The 14,036-nt window shown below is 38.3% G+C and overlaps 1 protein-coding gene across 1 annotated transcript in view; it reads left to right on the top strand.

The window, feature by feature from the left end:
- Positions 1 to 14,036, top strand: part of LOC150080708 (uncharacterized) — a 116,389-nt gene that overhangs the window by 70,193 nt on the left and 32,160 nt on the right. The window contains exons 2-3 of the mRNA XM_090381355.1: positions 10,835 to 10,898; positions 11,135 to 11,220. The gene's annotated coding sequence lies outside the window, so the exon portion shown is untranslated. The remainder of the gene's footprint in view (positions 1 to 10,834; positions 10,899 to 11,134; positions 11,221 to 14,036) is intronic.

Here is a 14,036-nt window from a genome sequence, read left to right as displayed (position 1 = left end):
GGACCGTCTTGGCAGTACACTATGAAGGAATGGTCGGTTATGGCAGAACATGTGGAGAATAAGAATAGGGAATATGGCTTTTTCCATGATTTTGAGAGGGGGAGCTCACCCTATCACGATTACATTATAATCTTTTTGTGAATTTGGGTAAGACATTTTTGGGAAAGAGGAGAGGTAATGTGTGTTTCAGATGGCAGAGTATGATTCAGTTTCTAAGACGGAGTTGAAGGCTTCAGGAGAGGGAGTAACGACGTATGTACGGCGTAGTTTAGCCATAAAGATGGAGGAGTCAGTCAGGGCAGTGAGAGACTTATTGAGAAGACTGTTGATAATTTAAATAAGATGTTCCCTAGAGATGGCTATTTTTCAAGTAATTTTTGATTTGCTGGTGGTTTAACTATGATGGAGAGGAATGGGCAAGCGCTTATCCTAGCGACTTGGTCCACTCAAGGAAATGGCAGTCACCAAATCCTCTTCTCGAGTGACTCCAATATGACAATTAAAAAAATCCTCCTAAAGCATAGGAAGAATGTCTGCTGTATTTTCTTAGCGCGTTTAGCTTAAGTGTTGAATGAGTTCTTAATCCTGGAAGAACAGGCGCATGACTTGGAAGCACTTTCGATGGCCATGCATTTTAACAATGGAGATACAGGCACCGAACAAAAAAATAGTCACCTATGTAATTTTTCCATTAATAATGTGTAACCCCACTTTTAGCTCGAATCACTTCATGAATTCTCGTTGGTAGGGATTCTAAAAGACCCCTTTAATGGTTTATATCAATATTAGGCCATCCTGAAAACAATTGAGCCAATAATTCGGGTTTCGTGGACTGTCGTTGTGTTTTTTGCTTTCCGTTCAAGATAGTCCCATACGTTTTGTATAGGATTTAAATCTGGTGACTTAGCGAATCAACTTAAAGGCCCTACTAGTCCTCCATGCCCGTGGCAGCCTTGTTAACCGGACACTTATGTTCCTGGAAGACAGAAATATCAAAATCACGAGTGTCACTCAAATGTTCAGCAATAGGCATAATCTGATCAACCAGAATATTTATAAACAGCCAGCCTTATTCTTCCTGGTTGATATTTCAAGTGGGGGCTCGACTTCGTAACAGTCAAAATTTTCCAAGACATCAGTGAGCAACCATCAGCTTGTAAGGCACCTTGCACACAGTCTGCGTGAAATGCCTCATTGCTTGCCCTGTGAACTGGATGCCTGGCATCATTAGAATATAGGCAAATTTTTGGATTTTTCAGTCCACATTACAGTTTTTAGTCGTCATCGGTCAAATTTTTATGCTTTTTTGGCCCATGTTATCCGGGAATTTTTATCCTTAAATGTTAATAATTTGTCTTTTTCGGGATAATTGACTCCAGATAGCCATGTTAAACAATTCTATTTGCAGTGTTTTCACATAAATTAGCTGGTAAGGTCCTTGTAGCAGTTCTTGCTTTGTTTAAAATTGTTTTTCGTTTACTACATGTGATATTCGAAGTCTATCCATTAGCACAGACTTCCGATAACAATTTTGCTGCTACTTTCTGGTGGATTTAGACCCACACCATTTCTTAAAAATCGTTATTACTGCTCTTCTGAAACACCAGCAAATTCGGCTATTTCTTTAACAGGATATACCTTAGACCTGCAAAATGCTATCAGTCCTTTCTGCCACTCACTAACATCTTCTCTATGCCCCATTTTTCGTGGTGGAAACCTTTGCTTCTTCGGTTACAGCTGGCATGCCTGTAAATGAAGAAAACGGGTTAACCTTATACTCTAATTTTAGTACTGTCAGCAAAAAAAACGTAAAAAAGATGAACACGTTTAATCTGTTATTTGCACTAAATATCACAAGCGACTAATTTTTGTAGCACGGTTGGTAGGACCGCCGTTCTCACCACACCGAGTGGAAAAGACCTGGGTTCGAATCCCGTCAACGACGGGAGAAATTTTCATGGGTCTTTTTCACAGCGTCACTGAGTTAGCCGGTTTCAGGCGATGGTAGCACGGTTTTTTCTCCCGGAAACTCGGGTTTTTCGTCCATCAAATAGAAAATTAACCTCAGAACACACGCCATTTACAGACAATATACAAGGAGCAACATGGCCTTAGTCGCCGATGCTCCTAAAACCCAATAACAATAACTAATGTTTATCTGGTCTGTATGCTGATCAGCGTTCCATAGCGGCTTGCGATGATTTGTTTCCAGCCGATAGATTTCAGTATTTGCAGGAAAATTTGAGAATGCACATTCTTTAATGAGAAAATCCTGACGTGAGATTCTTGTTCCTGACTATGCCAATGTTGAGGGAGAGTAAAGGCTTTCTTTTATTTGAAAGCTAGTAGACAGAATATCACAAGTGAAAGCTGGCCTAATTTTTTAATGTCAGAGGCTAAACTACGAGCATCGGTTTATGCTTCTGTTCCAAAATGTTAAAAATAAAATGTTCTTTTCCCCTTGATTTTCAACTAAAACTTATTTTCTTTGTCTAATTAATCTGAAAAAGAAAAGGATTGATCAATGTAAGATGATCATTGATGTACAAGAAACAAAACACAGAACTATAAAACTTCCATTGTTCTATTATTAACCAAGAGTTGGTGGAGTGCTGACTAGCACCATGTAATAGCGAGAGATCAGAGAGGAAACCAGCCATCTTACTGTGAAAGACAGAGGACACACCACGGATAGATGGTAAAATTAATAGATGGCAAAGAGAACTCATGACCTTTTCAAATCTTTAAGGATTAGAAAGGTCACGATTCATGACTCGGTCGCATAGGAGGAAGGATCACTTTAAGTAAAACTAAAAAAGAAAGTTTCCATTAAATTTCTTTGAAACTTTAGTAATGTAATTCTTGTCAGTCCTCAAGAGTGATTTAGAACACAGGGAAAATATCTCACGCTGTGTTGAGTCTTAACGGATGATGTCTTAACGAATGATTTGTCTTTTATAAAGGGCCCCGACTGCTGAAGCAGCTTAGTAAATATTTATCAGCTTCAGTCTATTCGTTAGTCCCATAAATATTTATCAACGCTAATATTCTGCGTAGTTGTGGATGGTATATTAACTTTGAAACTGTTCCACATACATTTAAAGAATTCATTAGCGGTTGAAAAATGTCTTTCATCGAGGGTATGGAATATTTGAATATCAAAATTGCCTCGAGAAGACTAAGTCGGACCACTTGCAACAAAGTACTCCAGATTATGTCATTTTAATGCATTTCTGCCACTCAGATCCTTGCGCCACTGTCGGGCGTAATGATCGCATAATGAAGGGATGTACTGATAAAGATACATCGCTTCATTATGCGTAGAATGTAAGAGCACCCTACGCATAAACAACCTAAGATTGTTGTTTGATCACTTTCACGAAATAATATTTTATTATTTCAAGCAGTGCGGGATCAACAGAAATGAACTACATCAACCACTGATCCTTTAGTCAACTTCTACAGCCACTCCCAAATGATCGCTTTTGAGAGACGAATTTTTTTATTTTTATTTTGACAGTGGCAGTACTATATTCCTAGATTGACAGAATTCAAGTCCACAGGATCTTATCTTGTCCGATTACCCGTGATGGCTTTTTCCTCCCAACTGGTAACCCGTGATTGTAATTATGACATATTACAGTAGTTGAGTTCTTGTGACTTCTTATGTTATTTGCATGCGAGATTAGCACTCACATAAAAGTGCATTTTAAGTCATGGTGGGCCATTATTCACTTTGTAACGATTTAAATTTCGATATAAGCGCTAGATCATGTAGTGCAGTATAAATTCGTCACCGAATACTTAAACTTAAGTGATGGCTGGAGAGTATGGTGGAACGTCATCAACTTTGCGAACAATAGTCGACGTCAGCTGCAGTTGAAGTTAGACCAACTTCAACTGCAGAAGACATCTTGGAAGTTTTACGAAAACTAGTCCAGTTAACCTAAACTAAAATAAAAACAATTTGACGAGTTTGGAAACATCGAAAGTAGACTTATTCCTTATCGTTTTGTTTTCTTTTTGTTTCTTTTCTTTTCTTGAGCAGTTAAGAATGAATAAAGCGGTCTAATCTGCTCTCAAGGGAAACCAGTTGCTTCAAGAGCTCAGTTTAATTAAGCAGAAATCTTTCCTGGTAGCGGACGACAACGCGTCGTGTTTTGCACAAGGAATCAGGAGAAGCCTTTCATGTAATCAGCCTCAGAACATTTTCACTTTAATAAGTTTTGTTCTTGAGCTGAGACGGCTTATCCTCAGACGACTCAGAGTTAAAAAAAAGAAGAGAGAAAAACAAGATGGTGAATACATTAAAGTTTTATTTGCTTACGAATGCTAAGTTTATTCACACTGCCCTACAAAATTATTAGATTATGAAATCTAAATGTCATAAGGAAGCTGAAAGAAATAGCACTTTATCTCTTAAAAGAAATAAAATTAACTAAAATCGTATATCTTAATTCTGCACACAAGGTACATAAAAACTTTTACTAAGTCATAAACAAAAAAATATCGTCTTATTTTGTTATTTCAGCTCAGAGGAAAATTCGGAAATGTTGCTAAATGATTTATTGCACTTTACAAGCATGTAAAAGAGATATCAGAAAAACTAGAACACGTCAGCAATTTTGCTCTGTTTTTTTTTTTTTTTTTTTTTGATGAATGCTGTTACTGCTGTTTAAGTTCCCCAAGAAATGCAATCTGTCTTTAGCACGTGATCTGTTAACATGATAGATGGTAATCGCTTTTTGCAAGTACTTTGTATTGTTTCGCTCAAACTTCTCTCCAGTTCACACGAGTAACCATCAGCTTAATGTTCAAGCCATTTACATTGCTGGGACATTAAAGTGTTTAACAATGTTATGATTTTTACAAATGGACACTGAGATCGTTTTGTTTTCATGATATAAAAATTTACTCATTAAGCATTCATAACAACTAGATGAATAAATGTACTTATGGATTCTGATTCATCTTACATATTAATCGCAAAGATAAATATTATTTAGCGAAGATTTTGTAATAAAAATAAAAAAATAAAAGCTTGTTAATCCTTAATAAGTTTTTTCACGAGGTAAATTTTATAAAATGAAAATATTGTATTGCGCTGTACTGTATTTATTTATAATAAAAAAACAATGTATATTTAACCTTAAAATTCTTATAAATCGAAGCACAACTTAGCTAATCTTCAAATATCAAATATTGAATGATCGGCATCGAGCAATAATGTGAATTATAATGGAGATTGCCAAACATACATACCTTTAATTTTAAAAAAAAGGAGAGATTTTCAATTGATAATCAAATTAAATAGTTTTTCAAAGATATCCACAAAAATAGAAAATCATAAAAAGTATATATTTTTTTAATAAAAAAAACGTGTCAATATATTTTGGCATTAATCTTTAAAAGCAATGAGGTATTAATTTTTAAAATTCAGGAAAATCTGTTCAACATTTAAAATTTTGTATAATTAAAATATTTATCCTAACTGATGAGATGCTTGAAATCATTTTTGTTTTAATTTCATCAGTTACCATAGTTGTGTTACCAGTATTATAATGGTAACACAACCATTTAGAAAATGCTTTGAGGCAGGGGCCGTTTAAAGATCAAGAAATAGATGGAGATATTAAAGTGCTACATTTGAATTATAAGGAGGATTATAATCTTCCAAATATAAAGAATTATAAAGTGCTCCATACACTCTGTTCCAAACCACCTGCTTGACACTGTATAGAAATTAAGCTGCTGATCGATGATATTATAAATACATATTAAATTTTGTTTAATACACAGTTTCAAATTTTTCAGAAATCGGCTAAACTTCAGGGGGTGATTTCTTGGGTGCTCTTAAACAAACAAACAAAAAAGTTCGTATCAACATGGGTCCAATGTGAAAGGTTACAGAATTGGACCCATGGTTACAGTCGCAGGTCTATAGCTGTGGCTCTTTGAATATTAAAAAGTGGCTATTTGGTTGGTGTTCAATGATGAAAAATAATAAAAATAATAAATAAGAATAAACAGACACATAGCTAATAAAATACTTGTTAATACACTGGTGTGCAAAACTTAAGGACCAACACTATTTCTAAAGGTTACAACCACAAAATCAAACGAAACAGCCTGTGGCAGTTCAGTACAAAGTTGGTGCACATGCAAAAATTTGAATCGCGATGAGAGGACTCACATAAACAGATAAAAGCAGCAGTTCAGCAGTTATGTGAAAATTACCGAATGGTGAGCACGATTGTTACAGATGTTCGATTGGTTTCATACAATGTTACAGACAACGAAATGGCCAGTAGACAACATCTGGATGACTTTACCCGGGGTCGAATAATTGGTAAGCTCGAGGAAGGTCAAAGTGCGAGGAGTATGGCTACAGAGTTTGGTATTGCCCATAGCATCGTCTCACGTGCGTGGTCCGCCTTCAGAACGACAGGTACGGCTGTTCGAAGGACCAGTGGTGGTGGTAGTCCACGAAAAACAACGCCCAATGATGACCGCTATATACTCCGACAGGCCAAGAGGGACCGACACTAGAGAGCAGGATCCGTTGCAAACCAGCTCCACAGGAGCACAGGACGCAGGACATTGCGGTTTACTGTGGCCAGGCGACTCCACAAAGGTTGACTGTTTGTCCGACGGCCGGTACGCTGTGTCCCTTTAACACCTGCCCATCGGAGACACCGTTTACAGTGGTGCATCGAACACAAGGACTGGACAGCAGCGCCATGGGGTAAGGTACTCTTTGCTGATGAGAGTAGATTCAGACTCAGCAGGGATTCTGGGCGTCAGCTAATCTGGCGAGAGGTTGGTACACAGTATCATCCCGCAAACATCACTGAAAGGGATCGATATGGAGGTCGAGGTGCTCTCGTCTGGGGAGGCGTTATCTTGGATGGACGTACACAACTCCAGATCTAAATCTAAATCCCATCGAACATATATGGGATGCTCTGGGGAGACGCCTAGCGGCATGTCCACACCCACCAGAACATGTTCACCAGCATCGTTCATTCCGCTGACAGAGGAATGGACGATGTTACCTCAAGAACTTATCGACAACATTGTTTTAAGTATGGAGAGGCGGTGCAAAGCCTGCATCGACATTAGGGGTGGCCATATCTCCTACTGAGGACCACCTCTTTCCTTTGTTCCGTCTTTGGCAGTGATGCATCTGTACATGGCGGCCAGTGCTATGTTGCCATTTTTGAATAAAGTCCCTCTGTACCGTTTTGTTTCCGTTGTTGTTTCTTTAATTATTTCTGTACCTCACGAGGTTCCTTTGGTTTGCTTTTCCCATATCCAGGCCACTCCTATGAGAAGCTACAGATGAAAATCTGACTGATCCTTAAGTTTTGTATATTTTACCTTTGAAAACCCCAAAATCCCAAACTATGCAGCCATTTTTAAGTTGAGTAGATTTCTGATGGGAAAATTTCCAGTTGTAATAGCGAGGTACTGCAATATACTCAGTGATAAATACAAAATCCTTTTCTATCTCGTATAAATTGCCGTTGATTCTTTCACTGTCGAAGCTAAGATCGTGAGGCCTCAGTAAGTCCGTATTGTGTCATTGTAAACTTTGTATTCTGCGGTTGGTTTGTTGTTTTGCAGATAAAAACCCGGGATCTTCCTTCCATCCTAATGGGATGTGTTTTCAATTCGAGCAGAAATAGAATTCGAACAAAGACTGTTCCACAGACACGAAGACGTTTTCCAAGATAGGTACAAAGAAAGAGAGAGAGAAAGAGTCAACTCTGTCCATTTCGCCAATAACCTATTTTGAAATTAAAAAATGGTCATTTGGCACTTATTCCCAAGAATATATTTTCTGAAAATCGGTGAGACACGATTTCTTGTTCTAAGCAGGGAAAATGTTATACATGGAACCTACGAGTGTTGTACACCGTGTTTGGTACACCCATTTACAATGAAACTATTGACCTCCCTTTTCATATAAAATAATGGGTTAGAGAAGGTCGATATACCACGAGGAACTTGCCTCCTCTGTTTGATACGAGTGAGGTAACGTAATGTAGAAATATGAGTGAGGGTGTAACGTTCACTAGCTCACACATAGGAGAGTGTACAGATATTTCAACAATTGTTCGTCTCCTTGGCAACGTCACAAGTGCCAATAATCTATCGAATGACCGCAGACAGACCGACAGATTCTTTGAAGAAATATCGTAAACTGAACTGAGAAGTGAAACAGAAGACTAATCTCAGCTTCGAATCGAAAAGCACCAACCCCTCGCATCATCTGCAGAGGTGCCTGCTCCTCACTATCGACCAACGACCTACAGAGAGAGAGAGAGAGAGAGAGAGAGAGAGAGAGAGAGAGAGAGAGAGAGAGAGAGAGAGAGAGATTTATTGCCGCCAATGAAGGCGTCGACTGTGTCGCCACGTTTATGTCAGGGAAGAGCGATGCCTCGGATGACGCGGTAATCATTTCTTCCGCTGTGATCCCGCTGTCAGCCTTTTATACTTCTCCCGAATACATCGGAACGGTTGACTGGCAGTAGATGGCTGCCGCTACAACCCCCATCACGGCATCATCCCGAGACGTGCGACTTTGTTAGCTAAAGGCTGCTTTTGTCGATCAGCGCAGTAAGATCTGCAGAATAAATAAACTACTTTTCGGTACGCGCATGCCCAATAGGTTCGTGTTGCTTCAGCTTAGTTTTCGCAACTAACAGATGGTTTTGAAAGCATCGCCTTGGAGATGATGCCAGAAGAGTATAAACAAATTCTCCTCGAATCTTCCATCACATATAAACGTGATGGAAGCTTCTTGCATGCTAAATCACGTGTTGCGTGTCCGTACACCTAACTGCTTATATCAACTTACCACACTATCTGCTGTCAACTTACCACACTAGTTTTCTGCCTGCCTGGACCTAACACAGTACTATTCTTGTTTCTCTTGTAACAGCGAGTGTTCTAGGATCATTTAGTCTTATTGGAGAGGTTTAAAAGATCCGCATTCGAATCACATGATTTAAACGAGTAACTTATTGCGTGCTTTCTAAGAGTTTCGCAATCTGAAAATGTTGTAGTAGGGTTTTAAGGGCATCAGCGACTAAGGCCATATTGCTCCGTGTATATTTTCTGTAAATTTGCGTATGTTCTGAGGTCGATTTTGCGTTTGCTGGACGAAAAACGCGAGTTTCCGGGAGAAAAAACCATGCTACCCACACCTGAGACCGACTAACTCAGCCACCTTGTGAAAAAGGCCCATGGAAAGTCCTCCCGTCATCGACAGTACTCGAACTCAGGTCTTTTCCACCCAGTTTAGGACGGCGATCTTACCAATTGTGCTATCCACGAGGGCCAATCTGAGAAATCGGACTTAGAACGTGTGCAGTCAGCACTTTGTTCACCAACACAATACTGACTCTTCATGGCGTGAGTCACCTCTGCTTTTGAGTTTTGATTTATTTTAAAATTATCTTCATAACAACTCAGGGCCCTGAGCGGCGTCGCATTTTAAAGCTTTCAAAACTTTTTTCTAAATGGAAATACAAAACAGGAACAATTTCAAGAAAAGTCCTGCTAATCTAAGGCAACTCACACCACGAAGTATCAGTATTGTGTTTGTAAACTGCACATGTTTTGAGTCCCATTTCTCAGCTTGCGCCACTTTTATAAAAGTACATAATAAGTTCCTCGCCTCATTCTTGTAACTCGAACCTGGGTCTCATACGAGGCAGTTCCCTTCTGTGGTTGCCAAGATAGCTCTGTAGCCCACATAATTAATCGAAGCCTTCCCTCGTACGGTGTCGCTCTTTTGCCGATCTCGCCATGCGAGTTTCCCATCTGTGGATTTTTTTTCAAGAAACTCAATGTCTTTCTTTTTTTTTCAGATGATGCATATATACTTGGATACAATATTCCAAAAACGGTCTTACAACTGCTTTATACAGTGGGATTATGATCTCCCTATGTCTACATGATAATGTTCCATAAATTATCGATAGGACACCATGAGCTCCCCTGTCCAACTGTTTTAATGCTCAGAAAACTTCATATCTTCCAGTATTGTAACTTCCAGATCCATTTCTTCTTCTTCTTCTATTGTTTTTGATTCAACCCGACCAAGTGTATAAGTTATTTTATGGTTGCTATTTCCCAAGTGTAAGACCTTGCAGTTTTCTGCTTTAAAATATAGCTGCCACTCTTTTGATAATTCTTGAATCTTGCCCAAGTCATCCTGAAGGAGCGCTGCTTGTCACTGATAATTAATGACACCGAACCTTGGAGGAATCCACTTGAGACGTTACATCCATCTGAAGAATACCAGTTAATCACTACCCTCTGCCTTCTGCCCTGCAGCCACCCTGCAATCCATCTTAGGGTCTTCCCAGTAATCCCAGTAGAAATATTTTAGGAAAGACAAGAATTAACTTTACAAAATTACTGAAATAAAATTTACAGGAATTAAATTTAAACAAAATCGGTCTGATCTGAGACCAGTTAATTCTACTTGCTTGAAAGATGTCCACCAGTTAAAAGGGTGTCCAGACCAGGCTTTACACCACGAGCGATAATCAAACTCAAGTGTATAATTAACAGTTCGAAAATAGACAAAAAAAAACATTTTCACTGTTCGGAGCTTGTGGCTTAACTATTTATTTTCTCTTAGTTTTCGTTCTTTTCTATTTTGTGTTAGTTGTTTTTCTGCTTTTGCTATTGTCAAAGAAATCAAATCACCCGTTTTGTCTAAAAACTTTCTTTTTCTACCTTGAACTTCGCAAAATTGATTTCTAAGTAACTCTCAAAAGTTTAATAAAAATGTTCTGTTTTGTTTTTCTCTTTGCAGACTTTCTATGCGATAATTGTTACAGCAGGAGCCTTTCATGTCAATACTGTTTTCGCGAAGCCAGGTAAGACTTTCTTCTTCATGAATAGCTAACTTTAAAAACACTTCTTGTGAATGGATACACACCGACATCAGATGTCGTTTATTCTAGCAGAATTAGACTCCTTATATGTTATGTTTATTCAAAAGAATCTATAAAGTAAGGGGCCTTTAATGATCCAATATATTCAGACTTTTAAACAGTCATTTAAACTATAAAAGATTTTGGTTTGTTTTATAATCGTTTGTCTTATTTTGTAGTACTGCTGACTTTGAGTGTCCTCGTGCTGATATGTTCAGGCCTATGCGTCATCTCCTCTGTAATTCTCTTGGTGGGACTCTGTGTCGTGAGTATTGGGCTTTTATTCTTCCCCTATTGTGTATAGTGATAGCGTGCGAGGTCTGATCAATAGATCGATCGTTTCTGCGCTTATTAGGAACATAGCAATAGTCGGATAAAAAATTTCAATACATGAACTGACTTATATCCAATATTGGTGTAAAGAGCCAGTCGAAATTGCTTTGCTTCGTGGTGCAGAAAAAGCACCATGAAGCACTCGAGTGCAGAAAAAAGAAAAAAAGTCCCGAAGAGAAAGGAGTAATCAAGAACTAAGAATATTATTAGGGATCAAACTGATGCACCCTGTTTGATAGAACCAATAATCATATGCATTCTGTTAATGCTGATTGTTCCGAAGACTCTGAGCTTACTGAATATTCCGTATATCCCTGCCACTGTTTCAAATTTGATCAGATTCCATTACTTAATTATTAGCCAAACTGCCAATTTCTGACGCATAAAATACACGATTGTTCAATTAACGTCCATTTATCGCGGAATTAGGCTGGTCTGTAAAGTAATAATCCCCTTGGTGAAAAAGGACTTGCTCATGAGTAAACGCGCCTCTTTCAAAAATTTCTATCATTCTTGTCTTTCCCCTGATAATGATTTCGAAGAGTTTTCTGGGAAGGCTTTAATTAATATATATCTATTTTCGTTTCATTTTTATTTCATTTTGGAGATTGCGGTTTATAAAAAGTACATAAATAGGTTTACATTATTCTTCTCTGTTATCAACGATAATGGCGCTTGGTTTCTCTAAAAATCTCACCGTTTATATGGTTGATAGTACCTCGATAATGGTCATTGTCAAACATTGAGTTTTGCACTCAGTGGCCAATTTATTAGGTACACCTATCTAAAACAGGCATGTCTCATTTTAGTCCTCAGAACAACCTGCATTTGTCTGGTTGAAATCAATGAATTGTCGAATGAGACCACAGGAATTATGGTCCAGGCTGACTCAATTGCTTTCCATGGTTGATGCTTGACTGGGGAGGTCGCCGCTGTAGATGTTCCTCATGTTCCTGTTCAGTTCTCTACATTTCTGGCCTTGTGAAATGTTGCGTTACTCTGAGGGAAAAACCCATTTACAGATGAATACGCTGCACTTATGAAGGGATATAATACGCTGGGGTGTCCTTCCTGAATCAGGAAGGACAGGATTTTTTTTTTTTTTTTTTGATTTGGTAGTTGTTGGCGCATCGGCTTCTGTGGCCATATTGCACCTCCCAAGGTTTTTGCAGTATTTGATCCAAGCCCGAGGCAGGAATCGAACCCGCGACCTTTGGGTTGCCGGGCAGGTACTTTACCCACTCGGCTAGCCCGGTCGGCGGAAGGACAGGAAGGACACCCGATACTATTGAGGATGATTGAAAATGCTATTAAAAAGAAACAAATTGGTGTTTTTATTGATCAGACCTCGCAAAATCCATTTAGTATGAAATAATTGTTATATTAGTCTGCTCCTGAGGCACAACAGTGTAGATTATGCCTTGTGAGTTTTATTAGAATAATGCTGACTCAACGGATAGTCTATATTTAACAGAAACTTCCATTTTACTCGTATTTTAATATTCAATCCGATCAGCTTAGATTTTATCTGAAATTGATCTTCTTCTGGCAGTCTGTGTCAATCGAAGAATAGGAGCGATTGGGTTGCTGTTACCTACCACAGTCTCTCCATTTCATTCATCTTTTACTATACATAAGCTGTAGCTAGTGTCGCTTTCATTCATCGTTTACTATACATAAGCTGTAGCTAGTGTCGCTGGAAAGTTCCGGGAATGATTTTACAAGTTTGTCAAAGCTGATCATACCAATTATTTACTTTTTTGACCCCTCAAAGTTCCCTTGAGTAACTCTACAAGAAGCCATTCTCTTCTGTCACAACTGGAAGCACTTATTTCTGTAATTCAATTTTTATTCCTTCGATGAATGCTACAGGACTTACTTCAAATACTCAAAATATCTTTCTTTCAACGAAGCGTTGATATTTGAGAATAGAAAGAAGTCAGATGGAATCAAATCGTGGGAATTAGGAAGGGTATTCCACCTGACGAATCCCAAATTTTCGATCGCAGTGTGTAATATGAGTATTCCCATTCGGCTTTCAAAGATCACATTTTAATGGAAACAACCATTAAATTGTAATTATACATAGTTATCCACTTAAAACAAAACCTTATATTCAGGATTTAAAAACGAAAATCTTTATTTTGAAATTTTATACAGATATATGTGAATGAGTCGCTATTATGTTAAGAGTGGGCTAGCGCTGCAAATCGATCTCTCTTTTGTTTACTGATTAGTATGAGGATTTTAATGCCCAAAGAAAAGCTCGTTGTTGAGCAATTTTTAAAGTTTCAGTTTTACAAAATGTTCCATTGTGCATTCCAAGAATCCGTTCCAAACGAGGAGGCACCTAGTAAGTCTACCATTCGTCGTTTTATAAGTCACTTAGGGAAGAGAAAGAGAGAGAGAGAGAGAGAGAGAGAGAGAGAGAGAGAGAGAGAGAGAGAGAGAGAGATTGCATTGTTTGTCACTAAAACCACTGCCATTCTAAAACAGTGTTAACGCAGGAAAAAGTAACCGACGTTCAGGTTGCACTTGAGAATTCCCCAAATCTCAGAAGTAAGTTGAAGTAGTAGTAACGGTTGTCATATAGAATTGCTCATTGGGCTAAAAAATTTTGACTTGCTTGCATATGTAAAAAATTCTGGCTACATCCGATGTATCTGCTATCAATCGGGCTAATGTAAGATGTGTATTTATAGTAGAAAACGGCCCAAAGGCACCCTGTTCTGTAAGAACAGGGATGGA

This window comes from Mastigoproctus giganteus, chromosome 9, assembly GCF_048544385.1.
Source record: "Mastigoproctus giganteus isolate SK-2022 chromosome 9, ASM4854438v1, whole genome shotgun sequence".
Taxonomy (NCBI): domain Eukaryota; kingdom Metazoa; phylum Arthropoda; class Arachnida; order Uropygi; family Thelyphonidae; genus Mastigoproctus; species Mastigoproctus giganteus.
Note: the sequence above shows the minus strand (reverse complement) of the source record. Positions and strands in the feature narration are given on the sequence as shown.